Genomic DNA, 12,875 nt, shown 5'->3' with positions numbered 1-12,875 from the left:
CATTTTAATCTTCTTTGGGCTGCACTTGCGAGTGTTGGCCCATAAAGCTGCTGGTGCTATATGATGCCTCTGCTCTAGTTAATACCCTAAGACTCTAAACTGCCACCTGCATTGACAGAAGAAGCTTCCTGCTGGGAGTTCCCTATATCAAAGAAATCACAAGTCTAATACTGATCCCTGCATTGACTTTAGAACCTAACCCTGTGCAAGATATTTCCTTAAGTTGAGTATAATAAAATCTAAAAGGATAATTGATTGTTAGTATCTTTTCAATTCAATGATTACAGAATGCCTACTTTATGCTAGGGCCCTGAGAAAAGAGAAAAATAGGGCCCTGCCCTCAAAGGATCTGCCAGGCTAAAAGGACAATAAGACAGCCCTGAGCAGAGTGCCTGGAACATATAGGTGCTTAATAAATGCTCAACTGACTGACAGCCACATAAAGTTATAATACAAATTATAATATAAGTGCTATGTAGGTATAAGTTATAATCAGAGAGAGTATTGCTGTCTTTCCTAGGGGAAAACAAGTATAGGGGGCAAAGTCAAGATGGTGGAGTAAAAACAGTGACTAGCTTGAGCTCTCCCCCAAACCCCTCCAAATACCTGTAAAAAAATAGCTCTAAATAAATTCGAGAGCAGCAGAATCCACAAAAAGACAGAGTGAAACAAATTGCCAGCCCAAGACAACCTGGATAGTTGATGGGAAAGGTCTGCTGCACCAGGCTAGGAGAGGAGCACAATTCAACATGGACCACACAGGCAAAGACGGGGCCTCAGAGAACCTAGAGCAGGCCTCAGGGGACTGAATCACTAGCAGTTGGAGCAGTTTCCAGACTTCTCAACTCACAAACACCAAAGACAACTTATAAAGTCAGTAGGAAAGGTCTGTTGGACCTGGGTGAGAGAGGAGAGCAGCCCTGGGGCAGTAGCTGCTTCCAGAGCTCTTGGCCCACAGACTGTGGGGGGAATCGAGCACCTGATGAGAGATGGATTGCAGGGATCTCTTGGCTGGCACTGAAGCAGGATTCTCTTGTTTTGCCTGTGCTTGGATCTGGGTCGCAGTCCTAGGTGACAGTCCTGGGGTGAGGAGGACCACTGGCATGGTGGAGCTTGTAGTGGTGGTAGAGAAGGAATCCTCCTCACAGTTCCAAGGCTGAAAGGAGTGCTTGTGGTCACTCATAGAACAGATCACAGACCAGGAAAGGAGTAAACACCTCTCCTTTGATCATACCATCTTGAAAAAACTGAAAACTTACAGGTCCCTAGAAGTATCTCTGAAAATAGCTGCACAAAATCCCTAAAGCTTGGGACAGTACACCCTCCAGACAGGAAGCAGACCCCTACCTTAACAAAGAGTTTAAAAGTTAAGTAATTGGCTGGAAACATGAGCAAATAGTGCAAAAAAACTCAGATCATAGAAACTTACTTTGGTGATAAAGAAGATCAAAACATACAACCAGACAACAAAGTCAAACCTCCTACACAGAAAGCCTCCAAGAAAAATATGAATTGGTCTCAGGCCATGGAAGAGCTCAAAAAGGATTTTGAGAAGCAAGTAAGAGAAGTAGAGGAAAAATTGGGAAGAGAAATGAGAGTGACGCAAGAAAATTATGAAAAACAAGTCAACAGTTTACTAACAAAGACCCAAAAAAATACTGAAGAAAATAACACCTTAAAAAATAGACTAGGGGCAGCTAGGTGGCGCAGTGGATAGAGCACCGGCCCTGTAGTCAGGAGGACCTGAGTTCAAATCCGGCCTCAGACATTTGACACTAGCTGTGTGACTCTGGGCAAGTCACTTAACCCCAATTGCCTCACCAAAAAAAAAAAAAACACTAGACTAACCCAAATGGCAAATAAGTCCAAAAAGCCAATGAGGAGAAGAATGCCTAAAAAAGCAGAACTGGCCAAATGGAAAAGGAAGTCCAAAAGTTCATTGAAGAAAATACTGCCTTAAAAATTAGAATGGAGAAAATGGAAACAAATGACTCTATGAGAAATCAAGAAATTATAAAACAAAACTAAAAGAATAAAAAAATAGAAGACAATATGAAATATCTCATTGAGAAAACAACTGACCTGGAAAACATACCCAGGAAAGATAGTTTAAAAATTATTGGACTACCTAAAAGCCATGATCAAAAAAATAGCCTAAAGGGCAGCTAGGTGGCGAAGTGGACACAGCACCGGCCCTGAAGTCAGGAGGACCTGAGTTCAAATCCAGCCTCAGACCAAACACCTGACATGTACTAGCTGTCTGACCTTGGGCAAGTCACTTAACCCCAATTGCCTCACCAAAAAAAAAAAAAAGAGCCTAGACATCATCTTTCAAGAAATTATCAAGGAAAACTGCCCTGATATTCTGGAACCAGAGGGAAAAATAGACATTGAAAGAATCTTCTGATCACCTCCTGAAAGAGATCTGCAAAGGAAAACTCCTAGGAATATTATAGACAAATTTCAGAGTTCCCAGGTCAAGGAGAAAATATTGCAAGTAGTCAGAAAGAAACAATTCAAGTTTGTGGAAACATAATCAGGATAACACAAGATTTAGCAGCTTCTACATTAAGGGATCTGAGGTCTTAGAATACGATATTCCAGAGGACAAAGGAGCTAGGATTAAAACCAAGAATCACTTACCCAGCAAAACTGAGTATAATTCTTCAGGGGAAAAAATGGAAATTCAATGAAATAGAGGACTTTCAAGCATTGTTGATGAAAAGACCAGAGCTGAATAGAAAATCTGACTTTCAAATACAAGACTCAAGAAAAGCATGAAAAGGTAAACAGGAAAGAGAAATCATAAGGAACTTATTAAAGTTGAACTGTTTACATTCCTACATGGAAAGATGATATCTGTAAGTCCTAAAACTTTTCTCAGTATTAGGGTAAGTGGAGGGAAAATATGTATATGTGTATATATATATGTATAAGTATACATGTGTGTATATTGTATGTGCATGTACATGTACATGTATGTGTATATGTATACGTATGTGTGTGTGTATATATACACACATATAGACAGAGGGCACAGGGTGAGTTGAAGATGAAGGGATGATATCTAAAAAATAAAATTAAGGGGTGAGAGAGGATTATACTGAGAGAAGGAGAAAGGGAGAGGTAGAATGGGATAAATTATCTCACATAAAACAGACAAGAAAAAGCTTTTACCGGGGGGGGGGAGGTGAGAAGGAATGGGTGAATCTTATTCTCATCAGATTTGGCTTAAGAAGGGAATAACATACACACTCAATTGGGTATGGAAATCTATCTTACCCAACAGGAAAATAGAGGGGAAAGGGATAAGAGGGGAGGTGTTGATAGAAGGAAGGGCAGATTGGGGGAGGGGTAATCAGAAGGAAACACTTTTGGGGAGGGATAGGATCAAAGGACAGAATTGAATAAATGGGGGGCAGGATAGGATGAAAGGAAATATAGTTAGTTTTTCACAACATGACTATTATGGAAGTGTTTTGCATGACTACACATGTATAACCTGTATCAAGTTGCTTGCCTTCTCAATGGGGGTGGATGGGGAGGGAGGAAGGGAGAAAATTTGGAACCCAAAGTTTTAAAAACAAATGTTAAAAATTGTTTTTACATGTAACTGGGAAATAAGATATATAGGCAATGAGGTAGAGAAATCTATCCTGCCCTACAGGAAAAGAGAAGGGGAAGGGAATAAGAGAAGGGGGTGGGGGGTGATGGAAGGGAGGGCAGATTGGGGGAAGGGGCATTCAGAATGCACGCTGTCTTGGGGTGGGGGAGTGGAGAGATGGGGAGAAAATTTGGAACTCAAAATCTTTTGAAGTGAATGTTGAAAACTAAAAATAAATTAATTAATTAACTGCTATCCCTGTGTGGCTCTGCTGCTCTTTATCCAAACTCTCCTGCACCACTGACCCTTTGCAATAATTCTTAGATCAGTGACCTCTAGACTAGGAACACCTCATCTAATGATTTGGAGTTAAGAAATAAAATGACAGGTTCTGTTGTCATTCTGACATATGACAAATGAAGAGACATTCTCAGAGATTTAGTTTTACTGAGACAAAGTCAGATCTACTGTATTGATTAACCAAGATAATGCATATAAAGTGCTTTGTAATTGTATCATGCTGTTTAGATGTAAGCTGATCACTTTTGTTAACAACAAAGAACTAGAAACAAAGTAGGTGCCCATCAACTGGGAAACAGCTAAACAAATGGCAGTATGTGAATATAATAGAATATTACCATGATGTCAGAAATTATAAAGATGATGAATATTGGAATATGGGGAAACAAAGATGAATCAATGGAAAGTGAAGTAAGCAAAATCAAGAAATATATATAACAACATAAATGAAAAGGACAAAAGAAAAAAAAACCTGAATACCATTGTAACTATATTGAACAAGTTGGTCTCAAAGGAGGGACGAGAAAATTCACATCCTTGTTCTTCTTGCAGAAGTGGGATGCTATGAATGAATGGAAGGAAAGAAGGAAGGAAGGTGGGAAGGAAGGAAGGAAGGAAGGAAAGAAGGAAGGAAGGAAGGGAGGGAGGAAGGAAGGAAGCTAAGAAGGGAGGAAATATTTATTTAGAACTCACTATGCGCCATGCATTGTACTAAGTACTGGGGAAATAAGCAGAAAAGGCAAGACAGTCTCCGCTCTTATGGAGTTCACATTCTAATTAGGGAAGGCAACCCATAAAAGAGAGTTTAACTCCGGAACAAATGGAAAGACTCAGAAGTTTCTAAGGTATAGAGAGATAGCAGAGGCAAGGCTCAGACCATGGATGTGGAACATGGTGTATACTGTCAGACTCAATTGATATTGTCTAGTTTTGCTGAACTGCTTTTTTTCCTTTTTCCTTTTTATTCTTTGTTACAGGAGTCAGCTGTCTGGATAGGGGAGGAGGGGAAGTATATCTGGAAACAAATTTTATATAAAGACAAAAGATATCAATAGATTTATTTGGTTAGTTTTTTACTTATTTATAGCTTTTCCTTAAATCATTTGGCCTAAGTTGCTCTTTTGCTCCAATCTTTGCAATTTAACTCAGACATGCCTACTGATGAGGTAATAATGTGATAACCTCATTAAACCTCTGTTCTCTTGGTAGACTGTTTCCAGTTATTAATGTGACCTCTCCACAGAAACAACGCCTTCCTGGCTCCACTCCACCAAATTTCTTGATTCCTTCACTGGGTTAGTGTGTTTTAAAAATGTCTACTTATCAGGAAATGTCCTTACAGGACCATGTTCAAGCCCTGCTGGTATCACCAGGCCTTTTGGTTCTAGTGACTCTGAAAATGTGCCAGATACTATAGAATAGGCTAATTTTTTAATTGCCTTGACCTTTACCTCTCAGAGGATGATGTGATTCTGTCTTACTCTTAGGAATACAGATCTAGGGGTTTCTGGAGAGACTGAAACTGTCATCCCTAAGATGGGCTCTGAAAGAAATGATATGGTTTCTACCCCAAAAGTCTAGTTAGGGAGCACAAGCGCTTATGCATACACAGACACATAGCATCATTCTCCCAAATTCAATGACCAGAAAAATATTGCATCAGTTATGCCAATCCAGTAAGACTTTTACTTCACATTTCAGGTTTGAGCTCTGGAAAGAAAGAAATCAATCACCACTTAGTTGATTGATCAAGGCTCTTTACTGGCAAGAATATTCAAGTGTAAGAAGGGCACACTAGGAATGGACCAGCCCCAAGCACAATAAGTACTTTGGGTAGGAGCTAGCTATCTTCCTAGGAGAAAAAAGGTATTAGTTGAGAGGTTGGCAGATGCAGTTTCACAGCTCTCTGTGACATGACTGCTTTCAGTCGTGTTGTAGATTTGGAGTCTGCCACCATCAGGGACTTCTCTCCAGCCTTTGACTAGATTAGAATCTGCTGTTGAAGAACAGTGATGATCATAGAGGCTCATAAGGAGTTTTTAGTAGTAGGAATCAGCAAAAGACAATGCTGAACCAATTAATCTTTAGCAAAGAAGGCTATTGAGGGTATCTTCCCAATCACCAGATATATCACCTCAGAGACATCCCTGATTCTTTCCTCCCACCACAGTATATCAGTTGCCAAATCTCATATATTTTACCTCCTCATCAGTTCTCACATCTATCTGCCCCTTTCTCTTCACCCATCTAAACTCTCGCCACCTCTTATCTGGCATGTTATATTAAGATCCTAATGTGTCTACCTGCCTGTGGTCTGTTCCCTCTCCTATCTATCATCTAGCCAAAATAATCCTAAGGTACATTTCTGACTATGTTTTTTCAATGCTCTAAAATGTTCAGTGGCTCCCTTTTATTCAGTGAATTTTTTAATAGAAATAAAACCTAATGTCTATGTTAATGTGTGCTTAGCTAAAATGAGTAATAAGACGGAATTCATTAAGTAGAGAGGCAGCATAGAGTAGTGGGAAAAGCACAGGATTTTGGAATCAAAAGACCTAGATTCAAATTCCAATTCAGCCACTTTTTTCGTTTCCTTGAAGGCGTCACACCATCTTTCTAGGCATCAGCTTCCTCATCTATAATTAATCAATCAATTAATAAACTTTTATTAAGTTCCTATATATGCCAGGCACTATGCTGAACTCTAGGGATACAAAAAAAGGCAAAACATAGTCTCTGCCCCCATGGTGTTTACAATCTAATGGGGAGACAACAGGCAAACCAATATATAAAAAGCAAGCTATATATAGGATAAATAGGAGATAATTAACAAAAGGAAAGTACTAAAATTAAAAAGGATTAGGGAAGGCTTCCTGTAGAAGGTGGGGATTTAAGTAGTTTAGTGGGGATGGTCAGTAGTCGAGCAAAGGAGGGGGAGTGTTCTAGGCATGGGGGACAACAACCAGAGAAAATATCTGGAGCCAAGAGATGGAGTATCTTGTTTATAGTACAGCCAGAAGGGGTTGTGTTGTGGACTGAAGAGGGTGTGTTGAGGAACAAGGTGTAAGAAGACTGGAAAGGTAGCAGGGGGCTGGGTTATGAAGGGTTTTGAATACCAAACAGAGAATTTTGTATTTGATCCTGGGGGAAATAGGAAGCCCCTGGAGTATACCAAGGGGAGGGCAAGGGGTGACATGATCAAACCTATGCTTTAGAAAAATCACTTTGGTCAATGAATGGTGGATGGACTGGGGTGGGGAGAGACTTGAGGCAGACAGACCCACCAGCTGGCACAAGCAGGTACAAGGTGATAAGAGCTTGTATTAGAGTGTGGCAGTGTCAGAGGAGAAAAGGAGGTATATTCAAAAGATGTTATAAAGGTGAAATTGATAGGCCTTGGCAGCAGATCAGACTTGGGGGTGAGACATAGTGAGGAATTCAGGATGACTCCTGGGCTGGGAGCATGAGGGACTGGGAGAATAATAATGCCTTGTACACTAATAGGGAAAAAGGAGTGGGGGAGGGTTTGGGGGTTCTGTTTTAAACATATTGAAATTAAGATGTCTGCTGGAATCCAGTTCAAGATGTCTGAGAGGCAAGACTGGAAGTCAGCAGCGAGGCTGGAGCAGGAAAGAGAGATTTGAGAATCACCAGCAGAGAGATGGTAATTAAATTCATGGGAGCTGATGCACCAAATGAAATAGTATGGAGAGAGAAGAGAAAAGGGTCCAGGACAGAACTATGAGGGATACCTACGGTGTGAGGATATGAGATGGAAGAAGATCAACAAAGAAGACAGAAGAAGAATTCAAATAGCTAAGAGGAGAAACAGTAGAGTGTAGCATCCCAAAAACGGAGAGAGGAGAAAGCATCAAGAAGGAAAGCGTGACCCACAATGTCAAAAGCTGCCAATAGGTCAAGAAGAATGAGGTTTGAGAAAAAGACATTGGATCTGGCTACTAAGGAATAGTTTGTAACTTTAGAGGGCTCAATTTTGGTGGAACGATAAGGTTGAAAGCTGAATCATAAGGGGTTAAGAAGAGAAAGAGTAAGAAGGGAGAAAATGGAGGCACCTATTGTAGATGGCTTTTTCAAGGAGCTGTTTAGCTACTAATGACAGCAGAGATATCAGAGGATAGTTAGCAAGGATGAAAGGATCAAGTGAGGGTTTTTTCAGGATATAGGAACCATGTGCCTGTTTGTAGCCGGTAGGAAATGATCCAGTAGACAGGGAGAAATTGAAAATAAGTGAAAAAGTAAATATGACAGAGAGGGCAATCTGTTGGAAGAGATGTGATGGAATGGGTTTGCTTGAATAAACAGATGTGTTAGCCTTGGTAAGAAGTGAGGCAACTTCAACATGAGAGGAGGTGAAGGAAGAGGGAGTGGCAAAAAGCTTCTGAATGGTGTTACATATTGCTCATGTTTTTTTGGACTTGTTCAATGTTTTGACTAGTTGTGCTGATTTTCTTCTTATTTTCTTTAAAAAATATTTGTCATATGGGATGGCTCTCTGAAAAAGGGAGGGATCATGGGTATAACTATGATGATATAAAAAACCAAAGACATCAATAAAAACTTTTTTTTTTTAAGAGGACATTTGGAGATGAGGAAGAGAAGAGAAGAGGGAGTTCACCCTTACCGGCCTCAATGTTTTCTGTAAAATATGAGGCAAGGTTTTCAGCCGAGAAGGTGGGGGAAACTTCATGGGAAGTTTCAGGAGGAAAGAAAAGATCTAGAAGAGGCACTATGGAGAGTGGGATAGTGAGTTGATAAGGAAGGTATAATAGGACTGCCTAGCAGCAGTGACGGTCCAGTTGAGGTTATGTAACATGAATCGGTAGGGGACCCAGGTGGGATAGTTGCATGATTTTCTCCACCTTCCACAGGGTCAGTCTAGATAGTCTCTGAGGTCCCTCTGAGCTCAGATCTATGATCCCACAATGTCATTATCTCTAAGGTCCTCTCTAGCTCTAATGATCTTTAGTTATAATCAAGAGCTGCCCAAAGTCACATTTTGTCACATAGTTAGGTATAGGATGGACTAGCAAAGACCAAATGCAGAGAGACCAGCTAGATGGCTAATAGACTGGAAGAGACCAGACCAGAGTGGTGGCCTTAAATACAGAAAGGGAGAAATCTGAGAAACCTTTAAGTGCCTGTGATGTGGTTTAGGGGTTCAGGCGTACTGGGACCCCAATATCACAACACGCGGGTCCTGCCCAAAAGAATTCGACCCAAGCCTTCTTTCAGCCAAAGACAAGGTTTATTAGAACATATTGGGAGTCTGAACATTAGTAAGCTATTGGCTAGATTTTAAGAATCTGAGCAGTGGCTAGATTATAAGAATCCCAGCATCTTAATGGAGACAAGGTGGACCTTATATACAGAAAGAATGTGGGAGGGACCTGAGAGTGGCCAGTAAAATGGGGTGAACAGAATTCCTGGGACCTGGACCTCTTGGCCAAGGGAGACTGGAGCCTAGCTAGGATTAAGGGTGGGAAATGGCTGGGGGTATGTATGGCATAGGAAGGTAAAACAAAGGAAGGCCAGGCTGGATTAACAGAATTGGGAGATTGGGTGTAGCCACAATGAAAGGCCAGTTAATGGGATTATAGCCTCAGGCGAACACCAGAGATTTGGCCAAGTGGGAAAGTCCAGGGTTTTTCCTTTCTGGGGCCCAGATCCCAACCCCATCACCTGGAAGGCTGGGGCTGTTTAACTTTTGGCCTTATATCCCTAGTGTCTGCCACAGTGCCTGGTGCATAGCTTACTAAATGTTTGTTGAATGATTGATTGATTGATTGTAAAAATGGTCAGTAGAATTTGGTGATGGAACTGACTGAAGAGAACAGGAGGAAATTACAAAAAGCATATGAGTCTAAGGGACTAGAAAGTTAATGAAACAATTGATGGGAAAGAGTGACTAATTGAAAGAAATAGGATGAGTTGTGCATGAGCATGTGCAGTTTCATGTGTCAAGGAGCAGTAACATTTGCAAGATAATTCAATTGCCACTTGAATGTCCCTCCTGACACCTAAAGCTAAGGTATGGATATGGATGTCTTATTTCACATAACCTTGCATAAATTGTTAATGTTTTTCCTTTTCACTGAAAGTCAGCACTCCTTTTCAGTGCAGCAAAAACCTGCAGATGCTGGGTTATATCCTGACGCAGCAGAAAAGCAGATCACACATGTTCAATTCTAAAATAAGTATGATTGGTCACATTTTAAACTGCGACCCAGAACCCCAAGAGGAAAAGATGCCAAGGAGAATTTACAAAGTGCTAAGGACACAGAGCCTGGCTATTCAAAATGCCACCATCCCCAATAGCAACTGAAATTTTACCATTAACGTGACCAGCAGAATTTAAAATAGACAGTATGGCCAAGCCAATGTCTAGCTTCTGTCAGCAAAATGCTTTACTAAAAACTCAGCAAAGATTTATTAAATACTCACTGTGTACAGAGCACTATACTTGGTGCTGAGGAGATAACAAAGTTCAGATAATTCACTGCACCTGTTCTAATGGAGTTTATACATTCTAATAAAATAGAAAGTATATAGTACAATGAAGTGGGGGAACAGAGGTAATGATGGGGTATGGCCTCAAACTGAGACCTTTGTCCCATTTTGGGCCCCATTTGTCTATGGGCCCTAGAAAATCCTTGGACTGTCCTTGAATTCTCCCACTTGATCAAGGAGGTCTCTGGCATTCCCCAGAGGCCATAACTCCATTAACTGGCCTTTCATTGTGGCTATAACCAATCTCCCAATTCTGTTACCCTTGGCCTAGCCTAGCCCTCCATTGTGTTACCTCCCTATGGCTCCAGGCCACTTCCCACTCTTAATCCTATCTAGGCTCCATTCTCCTTTGGCCCAATTCTATCCTAGACTACTTGGTCACTCCTAGATCCCTCCCATAGTCTTTCTGTATATAAGATCCATCTTGTCTCAAATTTTAAGGTGCTCAGATTTTTACAATCTAGCCAATAGCTCACAGATGCTCAGATTCCTTAAGAGTCTGGCTAATATGGCGGATCCTTAATAAACCTTGTCTTTGGCTGAAAGAAGGCTTGGGTCGAATTCTTTTTGGCATGACCTGTGTGTCATGATCTCGGGGTCCCAGCACCCCTAAAACTCTAGACCTCTTCAGTATGACATAATTAATATTCTAGGAGCAAAATAAAGTGTTTTGTGATGTCATAAGGGAAAAGTCATTACAAAACAATTAGATTGGGGAAGAATATGGAGGAGGCACCATTTGCATTGGGCTTTAAAGAGTGGGTAGGAATTAAACCGGTGAAGAGGAGGACAGAAGGCATTCCGGACACAGAGAATGATCTGAAGAAAAGCATGAAGGTTGCGCAGAACAAAGTGTGTTCAGATGGCAAAGAATAAGCCAGGTTAGCTGGACCACAGAGTGCTGGAGCCAGCTCATGAGATTGTTCAGTTTTCATTGCGAGCATTTATACTAGTAGGGACAAACTAAAAATCAAAGCCTTATTGATTCTTTTGTTGATTGTCTGGATTAAGATAAAGGGATAAATTTAAATTAAGGTAGAGAGGCAAATCTCTGTTCCAATAATAAAGATTTTTCTAACTGGGGGCTCTGGATAGATTGTGATCTTACAAATAACTTTTTGTCTATATAAACTCCATTAAGCTGTAGAGCAGAAGTCCTATGGATGAAGATTATATTACCCTTATTATATTACCCTTAGGCTAAAGAATGTACTAATTATTATAATAAGGTGTGGCTGATTAGATCCCCAGAGATAAAGGAAGCTAGGAGGAGAGGGCTGAGAAGACCATTGCTAGTCACCACACCCTCCCAATGTAACACTCATCAAAGGTTCATATGCAAAAAAAAGATTATATACAGGTAGTAGTTAGAGGACTAGAGAAGTAGAGGACCCATTAAGAGGCTACTGCAATAAACCAGGTGGCTAATAATGAGGATGTAGGTAGTAATGAGATTCTGCACTAGGATGATGCCAGTGGGAATTAAGAAAGGTGTTCTCAACATTATTCTTGGTCCCAAATTGCTGTGGTTAAATATTTATATTAATGATATAAGCAATTATAAAATCTGGTAGTCAGTCAACAAACATTCATTAAACTCCTACTGTGTGCCAGACACTGTGCTAAGTGTCAGGGATACAAAGAAAGGAGAAAAAGAGTCCCTGCTCTCAAGGAGCTCACATCTAATAGGAAGACAACATGCAAACAATTATGTAGAAGTATAAAAAGGATATCTAGAGTGCCAGGCCTGGAGTCAAGAAGACTCATCTTCCTCATTTCAGATCTGGCCTCAGACACTAGCTGTATGACCCTGAGCAAGTCCCTTAATCCTATTTGCCTCAGTTTCCTCATCTGGAAAATGAGCCAGAGAAGGAAATGGCAAACCATTCTAGTATCTTTGATGAGAAAAACTCAAATGGGGTCACATTAAGTCAGACACATCTGAAAGAACTAACAACAACAACAACAACAACAACAAAATATACAGGATAAACTGGAGATAACCAAAAGTGGTAATCTGGTGGATCATTATCCTGTTTAGTGGTCCAAATTTAACTGCATTTTAACATTCAATAAAAGTAATAAAAATTAATTTTTTTAAAATTTAGATCTATAATGTCATGAATCATGTTCCTTTGTGTTTAACTTTCTACATTCTGTATCACTAAGTCATAGAATCTCAGTCTTGGAAGAGGTTATCTAGACCTATTGTTGAGGTTCAGGGGCACCCCAAATTGTTGGGGTGCAAGGTCATCTCAAAAGAATTCGCTCAGGTTGTCTCCAAATCAAGTAAAGGCATTTACTGTGGATAATACACATACCAAGCAGACTCTTCCACCCTTTAAATGGAGACACAGCTTAAAGGAAACCCCAGCTTAAGAGAGAGGGGCTCTCCTTAAGAGAGACAGCCCTGCCAGGAAGAGGGAACAGCCCCGAGGGAGAG

At 40.5% G+C, this 12,875-nt stretch overlaps 1 protein-coding gene across 5 annotated transcripts in view; it reads right to left on the bottom strand.

The window, feature by feature from the left end:
* REPS2 (RALBP1 associated Eps domain containing 2) overlaps positions 1-12,875 on the bottom strand; it is a 256,055-nt gene that overhangs the window by 155,966 nt on the left and 87,214 nt on the right. The gene's annotated exons all lie outside the window — the stretch shown is intronic.

The sequence above is a fragment of the Vombatus ursinus genome, unplaced genomic scaffold (genome assembly GCF_900497805.2).
Source record: "Vombatus ursinus unplaced genomic scaffold, bare-nosed wombat genome assembly UNPS02014814.1, whole genome shotgun sequence".
Taxonomy (NCBI): Eukaryota; Metazoa; Chordata; class Mammalia; order Diprotodontia; family Vombatidae; genus Vombatus; species Vombatus ursinus.
This window is presented reverse-complemented; position numbering and strand designations above follow the sequence as displayed.